At 35.4% G+C, this 25,402-nt stretch overlaps 1 protein-coding gene across 11 annotated transcripts in view; it reads left to right on the plus strand.

Annotated features, from left to right (window-relative positions):
* The window catches only part of LOC126003964 (neurexin-3-beta), a 1,607,127-nt gene that overhangs the window by 1,571,510 nt on the left and 10,215 nt on the right, over window positions 1-25,402 (plus strand). The window lies entirely within an intron of this gene.

A 25,402-nucleotide genomic window follows, 5' to 3' on the forward strand; every position in this document is an offset into this window, starting at 1 on the left:
CCTGAGCCTGCCAGGCGCAATTTCTGAGCATAAAGCCAGGAGTAACCCCTTAGTGCTGCTGGGTGTGATCCAAAAACCAATAATAATAATAATAATAAAGTTTATGTTTTTTCTCTCATTATGCATAGCACAGGTGATATTTTACTATATTATATGATACCTTATATGTTTTTCTCTATTTTTCTTATCTTTATACGAGTCATTATAAGTTTTCCTTATTAAGTTAAGGGCAAAAATCTATCTTGAGAGGTCAGTTGGTAAGTATTAACAGATAAAAATAAATCAGGTTGGACTCATGGATAATAGTGAGAGTTCTGACTGAGATAACATAATTTAACTGTGTTAAAATTAATATTTTGTTATATTAAAACAGCCTTTCAAAGACAATAATAATGAAACATTATTAATGATTTTAAATCTGCCATGAAAAAAATATTTTATCCCTAGTTCCTTCATATAATTTGAGAAATGTGCTCTCAGTAAGTTATCTGTTTAAGATATTATTTTGTCACTTCGACATCAAATTAAATACAGATATTCTTCTTCCACATTTCCATAAAATGAAGGTCTTTTTGGCATCTCTATCATAATAATTCTATTTATATAGTAACATTTTTATAACTCTCAGATGGCAAGTTTAAAGAATGTTAGAGTCCACTGCAATTATTTTGTTTAAGGTGGCAAACTGATACTTACCTAGAAAAATTGATTCACTCAAGGTCATTGAAATGTTTTCTATTAGTCAGAATTAAATTCCTAAATCTATAATCCAGTCCATTTGGCTGAACTGATTATCAAATAGGAAAAAAAAAAAGGTAAAGGTGGTTAACTTTACAATAGAGAATTCCAAGGTGGTAGGAAAAAAATGGTCCTCTTGAAGTTGAAGTGAGAAAACAACAGTTAGGATATTTGCCTTGCATGTGGCTGACCTGGGTTTGATCCCTGTTATCCCATATGGTCCCCCAAATAACCATATGGAATGGTCACCAGGAATGAGCACAGAGACAGTAGAGGCCCCTAAAACAAACAAGTAAGCAAAAGAAAAGTCTTCTTTCCACAGATTATTGCTATAACTCTAGAGAGTAGTAGTTCATTGACCCAGTTAAGGTCAAATGAACAATCTCTCTGTCAAGGGGGGAATTAAGAGACAAGAATTAAGAACAATTAGTAGTTTATGGAAACTAAAAGTGTTTGTAGTGCAAAGTAACAAATAATGTCTGTGATAAATTGTTAATGATACTATGCTGAGAATACATTTTTAGGCAAAGATGAATAGCGGTAAGCATGCTGAAATGCAAAATGATCTCGCTTTTAATAAACCTTTCAAGCAATGTTTTAAATTTCTACTAAGTTAAATTTTTAAAACTGCCCTATAGTCTGATATTTACTCTAGGTCTGTTAAAATCAATGTACTTTTTTTGAGGGGGAGGGTGGGTCACACCTGGCAGCACTCAGGGGTTACTCCTGGCTCTGTGCTCAGAAATTTCCCCTGGCAGGCATGGGGGACCATATGGGATGCCCGGATTCAAACCACCGACCTTCTGCATGAAAGGCAAACGCCTTACCTCCATGCTATCTCTCTGGCCCAAAATCAATGTACTTTTAAAGTAGTGCTTTGGTACTGTTTAATAACAATTTTGGTTAACAAAATAAAAATTGGCAACTATATGTTAGTCTTTTCCCACAATTTCTTCTTTGACATTTTACTACTCAGGGGACACAAACTAAATTCTTGAAATTATGCAAAAAATTATTTTAAACACTGTCTAAATCAGTGGTCCTCAAACTATGGCCTGCGGGCTACATATTGTATTTGTATCTGTTTTGTTTCTTCATTGCAAAATAAGATATATGCAGTGTGCATAAGAATTTGTTCATAAGTTTTGATTTTACTATAATAAGACCCTCCAATGGTCTGAGGGACAGTGAACTGGCCCCCGATTTAAAAAGTTTGAGAACCCCTGGAATTGTCACATTAAATATAGCATATTTAAAAATACAAACCTATGCTCAAATTTTAATTATGAAATACCTGATTTAAGATCAAGATATTTATTTCATTGAAGTCCCAGGAAGTTATTATTCCAAGAGTATGCCAGGTAGTATAAGGTAGTTTTTGCATCTCAGTAAAAGGATATTAATGGCAAAATAGAATAATTTTCCTAAAATCTAGAATAAATGCTGTCAAAGGTCAGATCATCTTATAAACAAAAGACCAGGGAAAAATGATTGAGGTATCTTGAGTTGAGAGATTGGTGTAGTACTTGGCAACTATAAGAATAATGGATTCATTTTTTTTTGCAAATTATGATTACTCAATTAAATTTAAATAAAAATAAATTTGAGTGACTTGAATCTAAATGCAGTTTTGATCTTCTTATTTTAATCTTCATCTTGAAGTAGAGAGTTTTTTCTGAGAAATGAATTTGTCTATATTTGAGCTAGCATACTTAACTTTATATCAAGGTAACTAAAAAAAAAATCTAAAATAATGTGAGGTGCACATAGGTGATGTCCAAATTTGAATTTATAGCTCTCATTCTTTCATACCTTTCCTGTCTCTTGAGTAATCTGTGATGATAACATCTTGCTTTATAAAATTATCAGTACAGATTTTTTAGAGACTATCTGTAGATATCACTTTTCTTTTTCTTTTTCATTCTCTGAACTTTGTATATTGAAAACTTATTTCATTTGTATTTGGAATTTAAGAATCTAAAAACTTATATAACATATTCGATGAGGTGGCAACCAGCAACCAGGAAAAGCTTATGAACTTGTGTTAGAACTCTGTTGAGTCAGTAATTGGAGAAAAATAGTGAGTCCTGCCTTCCACCTAAGTTTGATTTCAGACCACAATAAAAGACCATACACTGTAAGTTGTTGAGGAATTAAAAGTGAATATGATGATAATTATGATGATGATGATGATGTTTATGAGACATATAGGACTTGATATAGCTTAGGACTGTATAACACAAACTCCATTGGATCACTTTTGTTCATCAACTATCAAATGGTTCTTAGACACACCAGGTGGCCACACGGCAGCAGGATTCATGACGTATCCTGCAAATGACCCATGAGCAGAAAGTTTAAAAACTGTGCTTAAAGACGAGGTACTAAGATGAATGTGTAGTGGCTTTCAACAGACCCTGGGAAAAATGATTAATTTACTCTAGCTTTTAAGAACTGTGTACACCTCTCCATTTGATCAGCCCTCACCTGCACATCTGCATGGGAGATATAATAAATAGAATAAAAATGCAGTTGCAAATGAGTAATTAAAACTTTTCCATTGCTGTCTCTTCTTCTTCTTCCCCTCTCCTGTGATAGGATGTCCAGAAAATGAAGCCAGCTGTAGATTAATTGAGACTCTCTCTCATGTAGGGAACATCTGTCACTGCTGCTACCAAGAAAGTATTAGCGAATTAAATCAGTTGATTATTTTTAATCCAAAAGAATGTGGCAGTCTTTTAAGTCATTTACCTTATTGGAGTTTTGGTGATTTTTTTTTTGTCACAGGAAGTATAAGAATGTAGTTCCTGTAGTCCCTAAAGCTATAAAATTTTTCAGCAGATGTTGTTTTCATTTCTCTACATGGTCCTATGTGGAAGGAGAGAAAAACCCTCAACAAAAGCAATTGTGAAGGTAGGCAAAAAAGGTCTCCACCATGGACATATTTTTTGAAGCAGCTGGTAAAACAAATGGTCCAAATGTGATGCCTGGAGCGTATCTTCTCAAATACCAGTGTTTAAAGAAAAAACAGTCCATTCTAAATATTAGCATTTGTAAGGGAATTTCACACTTTCTTTTTAATTAAAAGATAGGAAAGTTTGCTAGAATTTGTGTTATTTTTTATTCTGTCTTTTGGGGACAACTTCCTTTACACTTGTGAAAATTTTAGTGTAAATTTATCAGAATCAGGCTATCAAATAGATTGATTGTGAGCATCAATTCAGAGAATGTATTTTTAATGTGTAACAGACTTTATTTTTTTTTCTTTGTTCTTGTAAGAGTGATTAGTTTTGGTAGCAATCCAAAAAATCGAAATAGGAAAGTTGATAGTATACTTGGCACTTATAACTCATATTTGAAAAATAGGTGTCCCTTCTACTTGAGGAAAAACATTTGTATTTGTAGACATTAAATGAAATCTAGTGACTGGAACTGGAGACATAGTACAGTGGGTAAGGCACTTTCCTTGGTTAGAATTTTGAACTACGTACAGTCCCCCAAGCATTGGCAGGAGTGAGCCTTGAGAGCAAAGCCAGGTGTAACTTAAGCACAGTGTGTGGCCATAAAAAGTGAGGGAGGGAGGAAGGGAGGAAGGGAGGGAGGGAGGGGGGAGGGAGGGAGGAAGGAAGGAAGGAAGGAAGGAAGGAAGGAAGGAAGGAAGGAAGGAAGGAAGGAAGGAAGGAAGGAAGGAAGGAAGGAAGGAAGAAGGAAGGAAGGAAGGAGGAAGGAAGGAAGGAAGGAGGAAGGAAGGAGGAAGGAAGAAGGAAGGAAGGAAGGAGGAAGGAAGGAGGAAGGAAGGAAGGAAGGTGAGAAGGAAGGAAGGAGAGAAGGACAGGGAGGAAAGGTGGGAGGGAGGGATGAAGGAGGCAAGGAACAAGGGAGGGAGGAGAGGAAGGGAGGAAAGGAGGAAAAGAGGGAAGGAGGAAAAAAAGAGGAAGGGAAGGAAGGAGAGGAAAGGAGGGAGGAAGGAACAAAGGAAGGGAGGAAGAGAGGGATGGAGGAGGGAGAAAGAGGGAAGGAGGAAGGAAAGGAGGAAGGGAAGTGGAAGGGAGGAAAGGAGGAAGGAGAAAAAAGGAAGGGAGGAAAGGAGGAAGGGAGGAAGGAATGTATAAAGGAAGAGAGGGAGGGAGGGAGGGATGGAAGCAACAAAGGAAGGGAGGGAGAGAGGAAGGGGAAGGAGGGAGGAAGGGAAGGATGCAAGGAGGAAAGGAGTGAGGAAGGGAGGGAGGAAATGAGGAAGGGAGGGAAGAAGGAAGGAAGGGAAGGAGGGAGGGAATGAGGGAGGAAGGGAGGAAGGGAAGAAGGGAAGGAGGGAAAGAGGGAGAAAGGAAAGAAAGGAGGAAGGGAGGGAAAGATTAAGGAAAGGAGGAGGGAGGGAAGAAGGGAGGGAAAGAAGGAGGGAGGAAAGAAGGGAAAAGGGGAGGGAAGGAGTGAGGAAAGGAGGAAGGGAGGGAGGAAGGAAGAAAAGAAGGAAGGGTGGGAGGGAAGGAGGAAAAGAGGAAGGGAGGAGGGGAGGGAAAAAGGGAGGGAAGGAGGGAGTAAGGAAGGAATGGAGGGAATAAGGAAGGGAGGGAGGAAGGAAGGAAGGAAAAAGAGAGGAAGAAAGGAATGAAAAAAGTAAGGGAGGGAGGGAGGAAGGAATGGATGGAGGAGGGAGAATGGGTGGGAGAAGGAAGAGAGTGAGGAAGAAAGAATGGGAAGGAGAGAGCGATGGAGGTGAGGAAGAAGAGGGAGGAGGGAGGAAGGAGGGATGGAGGATGGAAAGAGAAAGGAAGGAAGAAAGGAGGGAAAGAGGGAGGAAGGGATGGAGGAAGGAAGGAGGGAGGGACAGAAGAGGAAAGGAAGGAGGAAGTGAGGGAGGGAAGAGGGCAGGAAGGAGGAAGGGAGGGAAGAGAAAAGAAGGGAGGGAAGAAAAGAATGATGGATGGAGGGAGGGAGGGGATGGGGAGAAGGGAGAGGAAAGAAGTCAGAGTTTATTCATTTGTTTTATACCTTTCTTTGTCAGGATTTCCTCTGTTTCCTGAGTTATTTTATTTTTGGATTCACTGCCAAATGCTGTTTCCACAGCTTCTTTTATCACACCAATTGGTGAAATAATGCTTTGTCTTGTTATTTTATAGTATTTTCATTTTTCAAATGACATTAATTTTCTCTGGGTCAGGCATTTGAAAAATGCCCAAAATAGGAAGGGGGGAATGCCCAAAATTCTTATAATTGAATTTTTAACTGTGTATTCACTTTATCATTTGCTATATACTTTCACTTTTCCATCCACTTTCTTTAGTATGGTTCCTTTTTGATTTAAGAATAGTATTTATGCAATAGTATTTTAACTATTTTTAATTAGTGACACTATGGAACAAAATTGTATCTAAAAAGGCTTATTTTTAAATGACACATAGAGATATTAGTTCCTCAACAGATGAAATTTAAAAATGGAAACGTGCTTTTTTGAATTTTTCATTAGATAAATCAAAATATCTACATGCATATCTCTATCTTATTTTGGTCCAAACTGAGCTACTTTGATGGTTATTTTTGATCTTTTGATCTTTAGTCTGAAAATTATATTTGTTTCCTATCATGCTGGCTTTGAAAACAAACATAATTTTAACTACAGATAACCCAGACTTAAATCTATATCTAAATCTTTAAATACTTGCATGAAATGATCAATCAGCAATTTCATGGGTGGTAATTTTCATGTAAAAATAACTGGGTGTGTGGCCCAGAGAGATAGCACAGCGGCATTTGCCTTGCAAGCAGCCGATCCAGGACCAAAGGTGGTTGGTTCGAATCCTGGTGTCCCATATGGTCCCCTGTGCCTGCCAGGAGCTATTTCTGAGCAGATAGCCAGGAGTAACCCTTGAGCACTGCCAGGTGTGGCCCAAAAACAAACAAACAAACAAACAAACAAAAAAACAGAAACAGAAAAAATAACTGGGTGTGTGGGGCTGGAGAGATAGCACAGCAGTAGGGTGTTTGCCTTGTATGCAGCCATTTCAGGAGGACTGTGGCTTGAATCCTGGTCCACCATTCCTGTGAGGAGTGTTTCCTGAGTACAAAGCCAAGAGTAACTCCTGGGTGCCTGGTGTGACCAAAAATACAAAAAATAAATAAATAAATAAATAAATAAATAAATAAATAAATAAATAATAACTGGGCGTTACAAATATTCTAGCAATTGTCACACTAAAAATCTGCTCATAGGTGCACATGTGCTGTCTGGGTACATGTTACCCACATACATGTCACCCCATATTTCCCCCTCTTGACATGTGGACTTTCCTACTTTTGTGCTGGGCTGTGAACATTTGGAGAAGCCCATCTTCTCTCCTGAGCCTGTTACTTGTTACTATTTCCCTCTCTTTTTCCTGTCCCTCTCCTTTCTCTGAACCTCCCCTAAAGTTGTGCTTACTTCACAAAAAAGAATCTGCTAACAAAGTCACATATGCCTGTGATAAATCTATCAAATATATACTATACAAATATAGACATACATTATTTCTAATAATAGAAAAATATTTTCAGATAATTTTAAAGTGGGAAAATTCTATTTGAATAGTAATATAATTTATGCCCTTTACTCATTTGTTGTTAACATTTATCACATTTGCATCTGTATAGAGAAATTATCATTACTATGGGTAATTTGTGCTTCAGCAAAGGAGAGTGATTTTCATGTTCAGAATTAACTAGAATTATAGTAAGGAATAATTTGTAGTTCCATGGAATTTATTCTTAAGAGAGCCCTGTGAAATTATTTCTAACCAAGTGAATGCTATACATTGATACTTTCATTGAGCATGCATGATTGTATGAAGTCCTAAGAAAGATACTGAGAATGCAGGAATGAGCAGAAATAACTTATATCGAGTCCTTTGTGTATTTTTTTTTGTTGTTGTTGTTGTTCTGTGTTGGGACCTATAATTAATCCAATAAACCCAAAATATATGTATGGTGACAAACTTGGATGAGAACTTGGAGGCAAAGACACGTAAAATGGCTGGACATGAAAGAGTTAGTGGCTAAAGTGAAGGTGGGATAGGAATACATACTATAAAGAAATATTTGAGCTGAGTGAAGTGAGGGAAATTTTAGATATTATAGACTGCTAAAAATTATAGATTTGCCAAAAACAAAAAGTCAGTTCACTAATTATGGAGCAGTAGCTGTCCAAAAGGACATTGTCTAGGTATATAGGGCTTTTGCTTTAAAGCTCCTTTTTTTTGTTGTTTTTTTTTTGGTTTTTTTTTTTTGGTTTTTGGTTTTTGGGCCACACCTGGTGACGCTCAGGGATTACTCCTTGCTCTGCGCTCAGGAGAAGCTTCTGGCAGGCTCCTCCAGAGACCATATGGGGTGCCGGGATTCGAACCATCCTGGATCAGCTGCGTGTAAGGCAAATGCCCTATCTCTGTGCTATCGCTCCAGCCCCAAGCTTTAAAGTTCTTTGCCACTTTGGTAAATGAACTTGTGAGTGAATTTAGTGGTAATTCACTGTCTTTTGATGGGGAGTACTGAGATACAGTAAATGCAACAAATGGTGCCTTCCTTATTAGAATATTGACTTTTGTAAGCTATAGTCATATATTAATCATTATGTGGACAATAAAACAATTCACTTAGAACTAGCTCAAACTAGTATTATTGACCTCAATAGCTACTGGTTCCTGAGACCATCAAATGCGCTGTGTCATTTACTGTATTTAAGTGGTAATCAGCAGTACAATGATCAAAGAGAGAGTCACCTTTATTATTGGGGGGGTACACAAACTCCTATCAATAAAGAAAATAGCAATATTCTTTAGACTGAAAGATTATATTATTAAATGTTTAGATTATTCCTTAAAGTTTGATACAGAGTTGCCATTGTTTATTTAATAAACATAGAGCTTGGATTTGAGAGATTTAAGATAGCACCCAAATTTTAGATTTTATGTCTTGCAGAGTCTATTTTTTTAGACATTGTCTCAGAAGCTCATGCTGAAAATAAATATTGCATACTGATAATGGTAGTGACAAATTAGAAATAAAATATCAGAGGGCCGGAGAGATAGCATGGAGGTGGGGCATTTGCCTTACATGCAGAAGGACAGTGGTTCGAATCCCAACATCCCATATGGTACCCCTAGCCTGCCAGGAGCGATTTCTGAGTGTCTAGCCAGGAATTACCCCTGAGCACTGCTGGGTGTGACCACCCCCCAAAAAAAAAAACCAAAAAAAAATATATCAGTTATTTTAAGATTTATACAATTTCATGTTTTAGAGATAATATATTCCTTCTTCCCTACTATCAACCTCATCAATTTTAGTTCTTATGTTAAGTCAGTGTTCTTGGATCACCAAAGACCAGTCAATCTGCAGGCGTGTGTTAATGATTTCATGTGAGTTTAAAATTTTATCATGATTTTGGAGAGCTATATTTATATTTGTTCTAATTTATTGAATCATATCCAACACTTTAAAAATTGGCTAATACATTTATAGTTGATCATTTAAATTATTTTAAAATTGTTTGGTGCATCTATAGTTTAAAACCGCTTTGAGCTAATTTTTTTTTTCTGTTTTTTGGGTCACACCCAGCAGTGCTCAGGGATTACTCCTGGGCTCTAGGCTCAGAAAACGCTCCTGGAAGGCTCAGGGAACCATATGGGATGCCGAGATTCAAACCACCATCCTTCTACATGCAATGCAAACACTTTACCTTCATGCTATCTTTCCGGCCCTGAGAAAATAATTTTTAATAATAAACATCATGTAATTCTCTTTTCAGAGTAAAAATATAGGAACCTGTTTCTGAATGTTTATCCTTATCATGTTTTCTAAATTGCATTTTGGATTGCTAACAAAATTACAATTGTGAGTTACAACTTAAAAATACTTTTTCATTAATTAGAACACAGTGATTTTTCTTCTGTCATTGTTCATACATGACTCATCTGCATAAAAATTCTATCACTTTTGCTGCCCTTTGCCTTTATAAGGTTACTGCTGATTACCACTTAAATATGTTAAACCACATAGCACATTTTATATAGTCAGGAGCCAGTAGCTATTGAGGTCAATAATACTTGCCAAAGTCAATTCTAAATGAATTGCTTTATTGTCCACATAATGATCAATATCTGAAATGCACAGCTTAGTCCTAGTTCCTGAAAATGTGTTTTAGTCCTATGAATAACATATTTCTCTGTTTCATTTTTTATTGAGGGAGATTGTTTGTAAGCATCTTTTCCAGTGGAGTAGAGCTGAGTTATAGCAACATCATCTACACATTCATTCTACCATGGCCATGGGATCCAATTTACATTTTTTAATATGAAGGTGCTCAAATATCCATAGCAATGCTTAGTACATTTCATGGCAAGACATTGCTTCAGAGCACACTCTGAGAGGTAAAGATATACTCTGCAGACTCAAAATTCAGTCGTTTTATCCAAGCAGGGTTTGTTTATCTTTCTGCAACACACTTGAAAGATAAGTGATGAGGCTCATTTATGCTATAAAAATGTATTGCGCATCATGGCCACTTTCTTCGCAATGACATGGCATGGATGGATGGAGAAGGCCATTGTTGCCACACAAAAGACAGTCGGTTTGCCTCTGGTATCACAACAAGTCCGGGAAAGTTTCATCACTTTTAACTAAATGAAGCTCAAGAGATCATTTATTACTTTAGCAACAATTGACTTGGTACTTTATAGCACTCTAATCATAAAAAAATAAAAACAATAATAGTAAATAACAAATGTGAAATCTATAATAGCCTCTTTTGTTTTTGAAAAGAAATTGTTATTTGCATTTATGCAATTACTATAACAAATTCTCTTTCCTATCCCAATGTGGACTGTTCCATTTGGCATAGTTTGGCAGGTAATTGGCGGGGGGGGGGGGGAGACTGGGAATGCTATTATCATTAAGTTATATGAGGGAAAGTAATTTTGAACATTTCCAGATTCAAAACTCACTTATAAATTATGAGAACTACACAGAGTCTCATTTTGGACAGTAGGAAAACCTGTATCTGACTATGACATTTGGATTCAGGTTCAAGAAGAACACATAGGCACCATACTTTCTTCACTCTAGAAAAATAAGCATGATGAACAAGATATATTTTTTTTAAATTTACAAATGAGTTTTCTTGGGGCCGGTGAGGTGATGCTAGAGGTAAGGTGTCTGCCTTGCAAGCGCTAGCCAAGAAAGGACCGCGGTTCGATCCCCCGGCGTCCCATATGGTCCCCCCAAGCCAGGGGCAATTTCTGAGCGCTTAGCCAGGAGTAACCCCTGAGCATCAAACGGGTGTGGCCCCCCAAAAAATGAGTTTTCTTTTTGCAATTATATTCCGACTCAGTATCTTCAATACGTGGCTCTAACGTTAGAAGAGATTAGAGAGAATAGTTTCAGTAACTATTAGTAATATATGGCTTTTCATTTTGTACTTACTCAAATTGAAAAGGAGTCGTAATACTTAAAAGAAAGGTATTTTGTTGACAAAGTTTGGTAGTTCATGACAGCCCATAGCTCAAGTGTCATTGTTCCCCGTATCAATAGCTGGAAATAGGAAAATAAAAATTTAGTGTTTTATTTTGTAGTCAAATACACCTGTATTGCAATAGTGAAGAACAGGTCTACTGTTCTACTTCCTATAAAACCACTCTGTCAGAGAGTAACTCCAAAAGCAAGTAAATTAACCTCCATTTCAACCTTACATATTGACCCACTTTGTCTCATTGCATACTAACAAATATACTGCATAAAATGAGACATGCTTAGTAACTTTATATGGCAACTTTATTAATGCAAGGCCTTGCTAATCGTTGAATGCCTCCTATTTTTCCTCATCTGCTCATTCCTTTCATTCTGATGGATGAACTTGAGACAATTGAGTAAACTCACTTTTTTTTTAAGATGACACAATATTAAAGTGAGAGAAATACTCCTAGGAGGTTCCAGTTCATTTCAAGAAAGTGTTGATATGAGGTCTTTCAGGGTCGGTAGTCCTATTAGAGACAGAGACACCACTGGGGAATCGTGAGAAAAAGAAAAATGAGGGGAATGTCTAGACACAAGAATAAATTGGAAGTGTTGAGAACATTTTCAGGAAAATACTTGCCTTTTCACTGACTGAAGTGTTTGGTTCAAAAGAACAAGAGAGTTTTTTTTTTAAAAAGTGAAGCTTCATACCAGTTGACCCCTCTCTTTTATATATATCATTTTGTGTCTACTCAAGAGTTATTGAGAGTTAATCTATAAGAACATGAGTGCATGAGTAATGTTTATTCAGACTATGTTGTTTCTTATTTTGATTTTGTTTTAGGGCCACACCTAGTGATAGTCAAGGCTTATTCCTGAATGCAGGTCTAGGGCACACTGTGGATCTTAGGAAACAAAGTAGGGTTCCAGACATCAAACTTGAGTTGACTATACAGCACTAGTATTTCATAATTTAAAAAAGAACTACCCTGTACTTAGGTAAAAGTCTATGGGTTGTCCTATGCATTCCATTCATGCTTCTGCAATTCTGAGAACTCAGAAATCATCAACAGATTACTGAAATACCCAGTTTCTATGGACCTAAATTTATTTTTATCTTACAAATTACTTTTTTTCAACTACACTTAATATGTCTGGAGGATGAAGTCATTTCAGTTAGGCACAGCTCCACTGCTCTTGAAAACACTGAGGATGAATTTTCTTTGTTTGTACCTGCTACTCTCTAGAGACTAAAAACTGATAATTTGGCTGCTGGCAAAATTCCCTTGCAATAGCTAATGGAGTGTTCTGGAAAGATGCCAAGAGCAGCCAGATTGCATTAAGCACTTAAACTGCTATTTAAGATCAGTCCTGTAGTTGGGGATTTGGAATCAGCAGTACATATTTCATCTTACTTTGTCCAGAGTTTTTCATATCTTGTATGATTTCCTCCATATGTTTATCTCCAAGTGGATTCTGTGTCTTTGCCTTCAACACACTCACTCACTCATGTGTTGAAATTTTGACTTTAGAAATAGATAAGTACTTTCATGTTACCACTTTCCTTTTACATATACTATTAGATGGATTTTGCAGTATCATGATCTCCATGATTTAACAGAAATGCTACAGAAAACACAATTTGAAATATTTCCTAAGTTTTACAGTATAAGCCCTTGCAGGGATATGAACTAAATCTCAGGGAATGGTTCTGTAAACATCATCTGTTATTCAATATATTTATGATAATCAGCAAAGTCCATTATAATATAGTTTTTTTTTACTTTCAAAGCTGTGATTCTAAATTAAGGATAATTTTTTTCATGAAATAGTTGAAAATTGTTGAAACTATATTGATTGGTAAATACTAGGGAGATGCCACTGACATTTAATACATAAGGCTAGGAAATCCTATTATACATACTTCTATGCACCGGACAATTCATACTGCAGAAAATAATACAACCCTAAATGTCAATAATGATATGGTTGAGAAGCCTCATTTTAGAATGTAAATAATAGTACCTATCCCATCCATCGCTGTGCTCAAATATCTATAAAAACAAAGTCTATCATATCTGATATTAATAGTATCTAAAATTGTACATCTGGAGATTAAAATTTCTTCTTCATAGGAAAGTAGATTTATTATCTTGTATGAAAAGATATACATTAATTTATCAGAGAAATAGCACAGCAGTAGGGTGTTTTCCTTGCATGCAGCTGAACCAGGACAGATGGTGCTTCAAATCCCAACATCCTATATGGTCCCTCATACTTGCCAGGAGCAATTTCTGAGCACAGAGCCAGAAGTAATCCCTGAGTGCCACTGGGTGTGACCCCAAAACAAACAATCAAAGAAAAGTTATCAAATGAAAATATTTAAAATATATGGATCTTGACTCATAATTTTAAACTAATTCTTTAAGTGTAAAAGGAAATAATAAAAAAGTACTGCTCTTAGGGAAAAAAAACTACCATCCAATAACTAATATAGATAAAGGAAATTGGAATCCATGAAACTAATAGACTTTTCTATTAGTGTACAGCCCAAACACATCTTTTCTAATAGAAGAAGACCTGAGATAATAAGTTACTTGGATTGCATTAATTAACATTGAGCTCTATTGGATTTGCAACTGAGGTTGGGTTCATTTTACCAGTGCTGATAAGTATCAAACTCAACAATATTATGCTATATTATATTAGAATAAAATTTTTTAACAATGAGGAAAATGTTAGACAAGACTTAATAATGGACTTTTATGCTAACACATATAACTGATATATTAAAAGAATAAATTAAATTCCTGCAGAACAAATTAAAATATCAATAACAGCAGTTTGAAAATTAATCTTTCTTTCAAATAATAACTCAAAGTATATGTAATTATAGTTTTGAGTTATTAATATAAATATTTCTTTATACTTAGTTTTTATTTATTGTTGTTATTATTAGGGGGGGGTGGGTTACACCAGGCGGTACTCAGGGTTTACTTCTGGCTCTATGTTCAAAAATCACTCCTGGCAGCTTGGGGGGCCATATGGAATGCCGGGATTCAAACCAATGTCCTTCCTCATGCAAGGCAAATACCCTACCTCCATACTATCTCTCCAGCTCCTTATTTGTTGTTTTTTTGGGTCACACCTGGTGTAGAGTATAAAGTCAGGAGTAACCCCTGAGCGCTGCTGTGTATGACCCCCCCCAAAAAAAAGAAATCACCCAGATCATATGGGATGCTGGGGATCAAACCCAGGTCAGCAGCATGCAATTTGCAAATGCCCTACAAGCTGTGTTATCACTTCAGTTCCATACCTCTCTTTTACAATGCATTTTCTTAAAGTTTTATCTTGAGATCAATAGAAAATTTTCCTGAATTTTTTCCAAGATTTTATATATATGAGCACTTTTTTATTAGTTAAGAATATATAGTTTGGGGGGGCAAGATTAGATTAGTACAGTAAGCAAAGTATCTTGCATGCAGCCATCTCCAGGTTTGATCCCTAGCTCTGCATATTTCTTCAAGCACCACCAGAAGTGACCTCTCAGAACAGATCTGGGAGTCTTTCCTGAGCACTGATTGATGTGGCTCCAAAATGTGTGTGTATTATATATATGTGTATATATACATATATAATATATGTATATGTATATATATACAGGGGGAGAGAGAGAGAGCGAGAGAGAGAGAGAGAGCGAGAGAGAGCGAGAGAGAGCGAGAGAGAGAGAGAGAGAGAGAGAGAGAGAGAGAGAGAGAGAGAGAGAGAGAGAGAGAGAGAGAGAGAGAGAGAACACCCAGCAGTGCTTATATCTTACTCTTGATTCTGCAGGTCAGGTCAGGTAAAAGTCCTGGTGGGCTCAGAAAACTGAAATACTAGGGATGGAATCTGGGGAGGGGCCACATCATCTAAGGCAAGAGTTCTACCTGCCCCATAAAAATACAGTTTTCTTCATATTTTAGATCAAGTTTGTTATCTGAGAAGCAGTTGTGATTATTCTTAAAGTCTCATTTCTTCCTACTTTACAATTGTTGCCACAGCCTTTCTTAAATGATATTGTATTTATTCTATCAATATGCCAGCTCCCAGAGATAACAACTAATCAATAATTTAAAATTTTTTAATTGACATGCATGTAGAATTTTAAAATTTCAAGATCAGGTTGGTATCTCAGCCATAGAGTTAAATTGAATAATTATGCAAATACAACACAGTATTATTTAATTGGACTCTTTGAAATGAAAATAACCCAGGTGTACAAAACTCTTTGCAATCTGGTATAACTATCCTCATATATATCTGCCAAATAACAACATCTTATCTATAAGTCAGCAAAGGAATGCAGCTCTGGTTTCCATTTCAAGAAAATATATGGGGCTGGAGAGATAGCATGGAGGTAGTGAGTTTGCCTTGCATGCAGAGGATGGTGGTTCGAATCCTAATATCCCATATGGTCCCACAAGCCTGCCAGGAGCGATTTCTGAGCATAAAGCCAGGAGTAACCCCTGAGTGCTGCCGGGTGTGACCCAAAAATTAAAAAAAAAATAGAAAATATATGTGAAAGAATGTGTACATTATTAAATATGCAAATTCTCAGATTTCTTGCTAATGTTAGTGCCCTTATATCAGAAAAATACACAACACTATACATGGGAGAGAAATGCAGAGAAATTTTTCACTCCTTTCAATATATCTATGCAATCTCAGATCTTAAGAAACAAAGAAGACAACAGGAACCCAAAACATTTCTAATGATCACTAACTCTAAATTACCTTTGAGAAAGAAATTTATTAAAAATGCTGAGTTTGTGCACACAGCTATTCTCTTCATTTTCTTATTTTCCAACTTTGTTACCTTTCCTGTAACCAATAAGGACTTTCTGACTACTATTCTTATAATTGATAAATGACATAAAACAGATGTTCCCTTTAACTCTTTTTAAATGTTTAGTTTTCTTAGTCTTTCTATTTTATTATGTTTGAACCATTTGACTACATATATTTTCCACAGTTTTACAACACTAGACCTATCATGTCATGTGGAAAATGTTGCCTTTGAAGATATTTTATTTTGCTCAAAAGACAGCCACTTGGTGATGCTTCTTATGTTCCAAAAAGATTATAATACTGACTATGACACAAATGAGCTCGTTCAGTATTTTGCCAAGAGTGATGTTTTAAATGAATAACACATAAATGAAAATATAGAAAGCCAAAATCCAAACTCAAATAATTTTATTTCATTTACAATTGATAATATCCAGAACCTGAAGTTGCCTTCCTATAGGTATATTTGTCTTTACATGCCTTATATTCCTCAGTGTGCCAAAAAAATACTCAGAATAGCATATAACATTTTCCATAATAAAGACAACCATACAGAGTACCTTTCCATAATTCTTGGTTCCTAGGCATCTAATGGGTTTCTTGGTTACTACACACTTTCCTAGGTATTTCCCCTTGCAATTTTGTGAAGCTGCAGAACTATTTTTTAATTAATTGCTTTATTATAATACTGGTTACAAGGTTGTTCATAATACAGTTGTTTGTTTTACAGATAAAAAGTTGTTCATGATTGAGTTTCATTCATGCCATGTACAACACCCTTCACAGTATACATTTCACACCACCAATGTCCACAGTTCCCTCCGACCCTATCACCTGCCTGCCTCTGGAGGGGACATTTTTTATATTTCTCTTTCTCTCTTTCTTTCTCTTTCTTTCTTTCTTTCTTTCTTTCTTTCTTTCTTTCTTTCTTTCTTTCTTTCTTTCTTTCTTTCTTTCTTTCTTTCTTTCTTTCTTTCTTTTCTTTCTTTCTTTCTTTTCTTTCTTTCTTTCTTTCTTTCTTTTCTTCTTTCTTCTTCTTTCTTTCTTTTCTTTCTTTCTTTCTTTCTTCTTTCTTTTCTTTCTTTCTTTCTTTCTTCTTTCTTCTTCTTTCTTTCTCTTTCTTTCTTTCTTTCTTTCTTTCTCTTTCTCTTTCTTTCTTTCTTTCTTTCTTTCTTTCTTTCTTTCTTTCTTTTTCTTTCTTTCTTTCTCTTTCTCTCTCTCTTTCTTTTTCTTTCTTTCTTCTTTCTTTCTCTCTCTCTTTCTTTCTTCTTTCTCTCTCTTTTTCTCTCTCTCCCCCTTGCTCTTTCTCCCTCTTTTCCTTTCCTTTTCTCCCTTTTGGACACTGTAATTTTCAGTATTGTTACTGAAGGGGTCTCATGTCTATCACCTTTCAGCAACCAATAGCAGAACTATTTTAATTGCAAAATATTTCTGCATCATTGATATGTTTCCTGTTAGTAAAATACAAATAAATATTATTACCCCCAGAACACTTTTTTTTTAACTTTGGGAAATCAAATATCTAAATATGTAGGCTTTTTTACTTTTCCCTGCACATTTTCTAAACCACTCTGCTCTAGAGTTTATGGATAACCTTGCTCACAGGAAGTTATTTTTTTCACAAAACCCTTTCTTCCATAGGATGACTAGGCAGTGTATCGAAGAATTGAATAGTTATATTCAGATATTACACTTGTGGACTTACTAAGATAAATTTGTGGCAACAAATTATAAAATTATAAAATTTGGATTGTGGCATTATCCTAGGTTCCCCATTTTTATTGCTAAGCAAATTATTTGCTGTTTAATATGAATATGAGATCCTGGTTATCACTTGTCCCTACACAGAACAGTGGTATTGTGGTTGATAATCATGGAAGCTTTCAATACTCTTAAACCATATGCAAAAACAAATATGACCTTTTAGCTAGCAGCATAGGTGAAAACATTACTATAAATGAGTACTCTGAAGCAGAAACAAAAGAAATCAGGCACTCCAACAAGCCACTGCATATTTAAATGCTCTATAAAGATAATCTATGTGAGTTTCAGGGTTTGTCATTATGTGTTTTAAAATTCAATATAGTATAATTGCTAAAGCTGAAAATGTTTTAGTATTTCTCAAATATTGTGATAGGTTCCTCATATGGTTATCAGATACACTGTAAAAACTTAAAAATCAGGTAGCATTCATATGAAAGAGCATACACATATTAGAATCTCTTTTCAATGACCATGGGGAAAATTAATGTTGGAAACCAAACTGAGATATGATAAGGGACTGTTGAAGCTCTATAAAGCATGACTATATGCTGGGGGCGCTTCCATTTTCAAAGCTGCCAATAACATGCTCTCACTTTACCCTCTAAATCTGCAGCTATTCCAGAGACTATCCTAGTATTTTGTATTGCACTAGGGTGCATAGCAAATGGTTGAAAGATGCATTAAGTTTTGAATTCTGATATGTCTGGAAATATTCTAATCATTTTGCTACTTGTGGTACAAGAAGAACAATACAAGTCATTTTACTTAAGACTTCAGAACTGGAATCTGTCAAGTTGGGGTTAAAGTGTATTCTTAATCAGTAAGGTATAAGAAAAGAAATATGGGATAATATAAAAGACCTAGCTTACAGAATTAAAAGAATTATGGTATCAGAGAGATATAGTGCATGAACTTCCAGGGGTCTCAAACTCAATTTACCTGGGAGCCACAGGAGGCAAAGTCGGTAATAAGCCTTGAACATTGGGGGGTGTGACTCAAACTAAAACAAAACAAAACAAAACAGAAAAAGATTCCTCTAGGGCAGGGCCACAAAATGTCGTATGGAGGGCCGTTTGCGGCCCGCAGGCTGCGAGTTTGAGACTCCTGAAAGTCTTAGGCTCATGCTTTGTATATTGACTCCAGTTTAATCTCAGTACCATATATCATCTCTTAAATACTGCCAGACAGGAATAATTTCTGAGCACAGAGCCAAAAGTAAGCCTGAGCCCTACTAGTTGTGCCCTCTCAAAAGAGACCTAGAAAATGAATAATAAAAATATTTATATTGAATAATTAGTATTACAATACAAAATAATTGAAGTGATAGTACAGTGGGTATGTATAGATTCAGGGGTCCATATCGGGTGAAAGGGATCAAACCCTGGTTGGCCATCTGCAAGGTAAGAAACCTACACACTGTTCTACATTCTAGTCATATGATCAGTCTTATCATAGTAATGTTCAATATTTTAATATGAAAAGATAATCTTATAGCCCTGACACGTTGAAATATAGAACTGCTACCATTCAACACTGGTCAAAAAAAAAAAAACCTAGATGTTAGTCCTAATGACTGAGAGTCTGAGAGCTTTTATAGAAATCAAAAGCAAAATGAACTTCCTTGAATAATGTATTCCCTACAAACAAAGTCATAAAGTGTCACGGTCCCAGTTCAAGAGAAAGTTGCCACTGCTGCCAGGTTCTCAATGGCTGCAGGGCCACAGCAGGCAAAATTAACCAAGTACATTGTCATTACCCTGATCAAGTTCCTCCAATAGATAATTTGATCCTTTCTTTCCAGTTGCCTGAAGACAAGCATCAGTATCCAGCAACTCTACCTCTGAATATTCTGTGCATTTATCTTTAGTTTCCATAATTGCAAAGTAAAACCTGAGCTTTTAATAAGTGCCCCAGCCCTGATTTGTGGAGAGAAAGAATTTAATAGTGATATATTTTGGGGGAAGGCTTTTTAAACCAGCTGTATAGGAGATAGTCAAATTTACATTGAAACTGCTAAGTAGAACTCAATAAATCCCATTTTGTTTAAAGAGTAAAAGCAAACTGAGAAGGCAATGCTTCAATAGATACTTTACAAAACATTTACTTAGCCCACATATGGGGAAAGTACCATGCCTGGAGTTATGGAGAAATGCAAAAGGTTAGTGAAGTGGTTCCTTTTGCAGGCAGTTTTCGGGCTATTGGAGGCATTGCTCTTCTACCTTGCAGTGATTTCCTGAGTTCTTACTCAAAAACTAGAATTTCTCTAACCAGGGAGAATGAGATAAGCTATGTTCTGATGAAGCTGTTTTGAAAGGTTAGAGTATAGCCAGAGATTGAGAACACTAGGATATAGGTGAAGATATAGGAGATAGGTACCAGCTAACATATCACAAAATATTTTCAAAATAGATTGAAATATTGAAATTTTGTCCAATGAAATCTTTAGTAAGGTGACTCAATATTACTTATATTCATTTTACTGATCATATTAGCTTAATTACAGAAACTGGGTTTGAGGCAGTCAAAAGTGGAAGTGGGTAATAAAAAGAAACTTTGCAAAAGAATCATGGTGGCTTGCTTTAGATTCTCAACAATGACCATAGAGTATAATAACAATCTGAAGAAATCTTCATCAGTGTTGAGTCAAGAGAGCATCCTGCTACCCTGGGTATGTGGAGCTGAACTGGGATGGGAGCTCAAATATGAAGATTAATTAGAGATTGGACTCAGAGATGAAACTCGGGATATGTGACATCCAAGAAAGAGTGCAAGTTTTGAAGGAAAAGAAAACCAAACTCTGGGTTTCATCCTTTTAAATTTGAGGTGTATCTTAAATATAAAATGTGAATGTTTATTGAGATTGTTTAATAAGACAAAGAGCTTTCTAAATGGAGTTTTGAATGAGACAAATATTTCTGACAGGCATTTTTATGTATTAACAATCAACTATCCAAAATAAAATTACCCAGAAGAGGTTTAGGAATATGAATTGGGTCTACTGGAACATGGTGCATTGAGCTTCAAGGTAGAAGTAAAGTCAGGAAAACTTTGCATCATTATAGCTAAAGGAAATAGTGTTTAGAGATGTTCGATTCTGACAAGCATATGAGTTAGGATGATGATGAAACTTAATATTTATATTACCTATTGTCTTATATTACAATAGTAAGAAAATCAATATATGCATATATTAGCTTTAAAACTAATATACACATTGATAGGACTAAAAGTAGGAGCTCAGATGATAAATTTATGGCTTTAAACTCCATTCTATTTTACTTCATAAAGATATTCAACTTCTATTAAATAAAGTAGTGTCATAATAATAGTATTTCTTATACCTAATATCTCTAGAAAGCTCTAGGAAGCATAGATTCAAGTATTGAATGCTGTTCTATTTTTATAGTTTAAATCATCAAGTTTGTACTTAAGATCTATGGTATGTTTTGCACAAGAAAGGTTAAGAAATAAAAATAAGCATGGGATTTTGACTTATGTGTTGAGGAACTTAAACTATCCTGAGTGAGGAAATTCTTACATTAGTACTTGATTAGCATTAAGCAACATGAAAAGAAAACTATAATTCTGGACATTTTTTTATTGAGTTTTCTTCAAATATAGCTTAACAATGATTGGAACATTTTTTTTTTTGATTTTCGGCCACACCCGTTTGATGCTCATGGGTTACTCCTGGCTAAGTGCTCAGAAATTGCCCCTGGCTTGGGGGGACCATATGGGAAGCTGGGGGATGGAACCGCGGTCCTTCCTTGGCTAGCGCTTGCAAGACAGACACCTTACCTCTAGCGCCACCTCGCCAGCCCCTGATAGGAACTTTTTTGAAGAAATTAGTTAATACAGTTAATTGATTCTCATGTAACTTTACATTTCCAATATTATTAGTAATATATGATTTCAAATGATTAAAGGAGATTTTTCTCTTTTTTTTTATTCTATTTGGGTTTTTCAGTAGCACCAGATAGTGCTGAACTTATGAATATAGTTAGTTAATAACATCCTCATGAATTCAGTAGGATATTTTCTGTTTTAAAGTCATTTTTGTATAAAACTCAATTTGTGCATTAGAAGATATAGAAGTTTTCATGATATTCTAAATGAATGAATTGAGATTACAGGGATAGTGAGGGAATAAGAATGATATGTCTCAAGTCACATAATTTTTTTTTGTTTGTTTTTTGTGAGCCATATCAGTGATTTGGTGGCTACTCCCAGCTCTGTGCTTGAGGTTTGCTTCGGGGAGTGCTTGGAATCCCATGCAGTGATGGTAATCAGCTTGCATTTCCCATATGCAAAGTATGAACTCAGCTAACGAACTCATCTCTTTTTTCCTCAATGTTACATAAGTTGAGAGTCTATGCACTTGCTGTTAAATGAATATGCTCTTATAAAAATATATCTTAAACTTCTTTAGTTTAACTCTAATCAACAAGGATAAATGTCCTACCGCTGTGCTATATCGTTCCCAGCAACTTGAGTCTCTTGACAATATCTTTGGCCTTCTCTAATATAGCTCTCAGTAGTTAAGAATATTTTTTTCCATGAAAGAAGTATATTTTACAAGATGAATTCTGCTTTTGTTTTGTTTTGTTTGAGAGCCACACCCATCTGTGTTCAAGCTGCATTCCTGTCTCTGTGCTCAGAATTCATTCCTGACTCAGGGAACTATTGGGGTGGCAGAGATTGAACCCAGGTTAGCTAAATGCAAGTAATACAGCCTATACTCTGTATTATAGCTCTGAGTACCCAAGATGGAAACCTATTCAGTGTAACACCATTTTAATGCCTGTAAAATTTTCCAACTTTTGATTTTACATTTAGTGAGAATTATTTGAATGTGGTAATGTAAATCAGAATGTGCTGTTTAAAATGAAATAATGTATTCTTTGTTCTCATTAGCAAAATTAATTCTTAAGCATTCTTATTATCAAGTGTTGGCATAGGGAAACATAGTTATAGATAATAAACACCTAGCATAGATAGGTAATAAAAAAAAAGATGAATCAGTAATATGATTGAGTTGCCAGAAATTTTGCCTTATGCTTAGTATTAGAAATCCAATATATATTGTAAGTAAATAATAGTTGATGTCATTTTAAAAATTATATCTACTATATTTAGTCTTTGTTGGCTTCATTTGAACTATGACTTCCATGGATTTAAAAATAATTCTATTATTTTTATTTCCAAAGTGATAATCATAACATTTTAGCATGTTCAGTTGGTTAAGCCAGTGATTTCCAGAATGCAAGTGCTATCCTACTTGCTTGAATTTTAAAACAAGCAATTTTGAAAAAGGTAAATTACTCAGTAGCAATCTTAGGAGACCATATTGCTGATATAGTTTCTTCAAAATACTTCTCATTATCTAGAAGTATATATTGTTTTGGAAGTATAATCTTAAAGTCTCACACTAGACCACTATATTTCCTACTTTAAATTATTTCCTTAGAAACAGAAAAATAACATATATGAAAATTACCAAAATGTATTTTCTTCTACAGAAGGTATCTAATTCCTTCTGAGGCCATATAGCATTTATGAGGTCTTTGCTTAGAACAAAATTCAATGTCAAAAGTATAAGTATTCAAAAACTAATTAAATGGTAACAAGGGTTTTGCTTTTCTTATGTCATTGAAATATGTTTTCCTCCTTTTAAAATCTCTCAGCTGCCCTTTGTGAAGTTCTTAGAATTACAATGAACATGATTAAACCAGAGACTAAAAATCTTGGTACGGACTGACCCATGGGGACACATTTACTATAATTGTTTTTAAAGAAAATAATAAAAGGGGCGTCCTAAAGGGGGCAAAAGTCTGACTCAACCTCCAAATTTATTTGATGTTAAAGTCACCCCCCCCCCCAAATTCCTGAAGAGTGCTTGGAATTGGCTTCTAAAACCAGCATCTCTCGAGTGTCTTGCCTTTGTGGTTCTCCTACCTGGGTTTCCCAGTCCTTGGTTGAACATTGACGTTCTCGTAAAAAAAAAATATATACGTATATATTGAATATAAATCTTGTGATCTATTCCAGTAGAGGCTAAGGCCACTTTTAAACACTCTTTTCCCATACCCTTCCTATAGTATTTTCAATACACTTTTTCTCTTTCCATGGCTCTTCTTCTACCCCTGTAGCATTATATTTTGAATGAACATTTGTTTTTTTAGAATCTAGAAGATTGGAACTGTCTCTTCAGTATACTTCAAGTGGAACATGCTCTTTTTGACCATTCTGTAGTTTACAGACACTGATCCTGTGAATCTGTTTTCTTGGCTTTGCCTTTATTACTAAAAACATACATATATACACAACTATACAAGCTATTCGTCTATCTAATTGTTTTATTAGGATCCATTGTTACCCATGGGGAGTGTAAATCTGGCAAAGCCTAAGGCTATTTTTATAAAAAAAAACTTTCATTTTAAACCCTCTGATTATACAATATGCCTTTTAAGTCTATGAATGGACATGGAAAATTTTCCTACAGCAACATCCATGAACCTATTTATGCATCGTTTAACTGTATTTCATGCCACAAGAGGCACTATTTCAACACCGAGATGGATAGACATAGAAAGGCACATGTTGTCTTTGTAATTGTCAAGTTATAACTGGAATTTTCTTGGCCTCTACTGGAAAGATATGAACTTAATTTAGTATCCCTCCCAGTCCAAATCAGTTATGTCTTGCTGACCTCTCCCCAACCCTAGTTTGCTGTTCTGTTTTTCTATTTTCCCTAAATGCAACTTACTTTAAGCATGTATTAATTTAATTAACATTCCTCTACTTAAAGGGTATGAGACAATAGTCCATTTGTCAGTCTTAGCCACTTTCTTCTCTCTTGATGTCAACTTATGACGTACATCCAGAATGCACGCCCTTTTTATTTTTATTTTTCACAGAAGCAAAACCAAAACTACAACCAAAAATTGTAAAAAAGAAAAAAAAACATGACAAAATTTGTTTTGAAATACATACAAAATTTGTTTTTAATTGTGGCTATTACCAAAAGGGGGATCAATAAGAAAAAAAATAAATTGCAAAGCCAAAACATAGTGTCCCCTGACTTCTCTGTCTGTGCCTCAACAGCGTGTGCCTCTGGTTGTTCATCTCTGAAAATGTGTGAAATACCTTTTTATTTTTTTAACTTTTTGGTTCTTTTCTCCCTTTTTGTTTGAGAATTAAGTGCTTTTTGTATTATATATATCTACCTATATATATACTTCAATGTGTTCCTTTTTAATTGCTAGATCTTTATCTTTAGATTTGGTTTTATTCAAAATTATGAGAAAAAGTTATGAATTGTTTTCTGCAATTTTTCCCCACTCCCTCTTTAAATGTGGAACAACTTCAGCTGCAGAATCCCCACAGTCACATCTTTCCAATTAGCCCCGTGTCACTGAGAACATGAGCGCCAATGGTGGCCCGGGGAAGATGTATGTCATCCAGAAAGTTCCATATTTACATAGGGAAGTAATTTGCAACCCAGCAAGTGGGCTCCCTACTCAACTCTGCCTTTCCATCACCTCTGCAGAGGTTGAACTCCCTCCCCAAACTCTAGATGGGGCTGTGTGGCTGCCGA

The sequence above is a fragment of the Suncus etruscus genome, chromosome 3 (genome assembly GCF_024139225.1).
Source record: "Suncus etruscus isolate mSunEtr1 chromosome 3, mSunEtr1.pri.cur, whole genome shotgun sequence".
NCBI classification, from domain to species: domain Eukaryota; kingdom Metazoa; phylum Chordata; class Mammalia; order Eulipotyphla; family Soricidae; genus Suncus; species Suncus etruscus.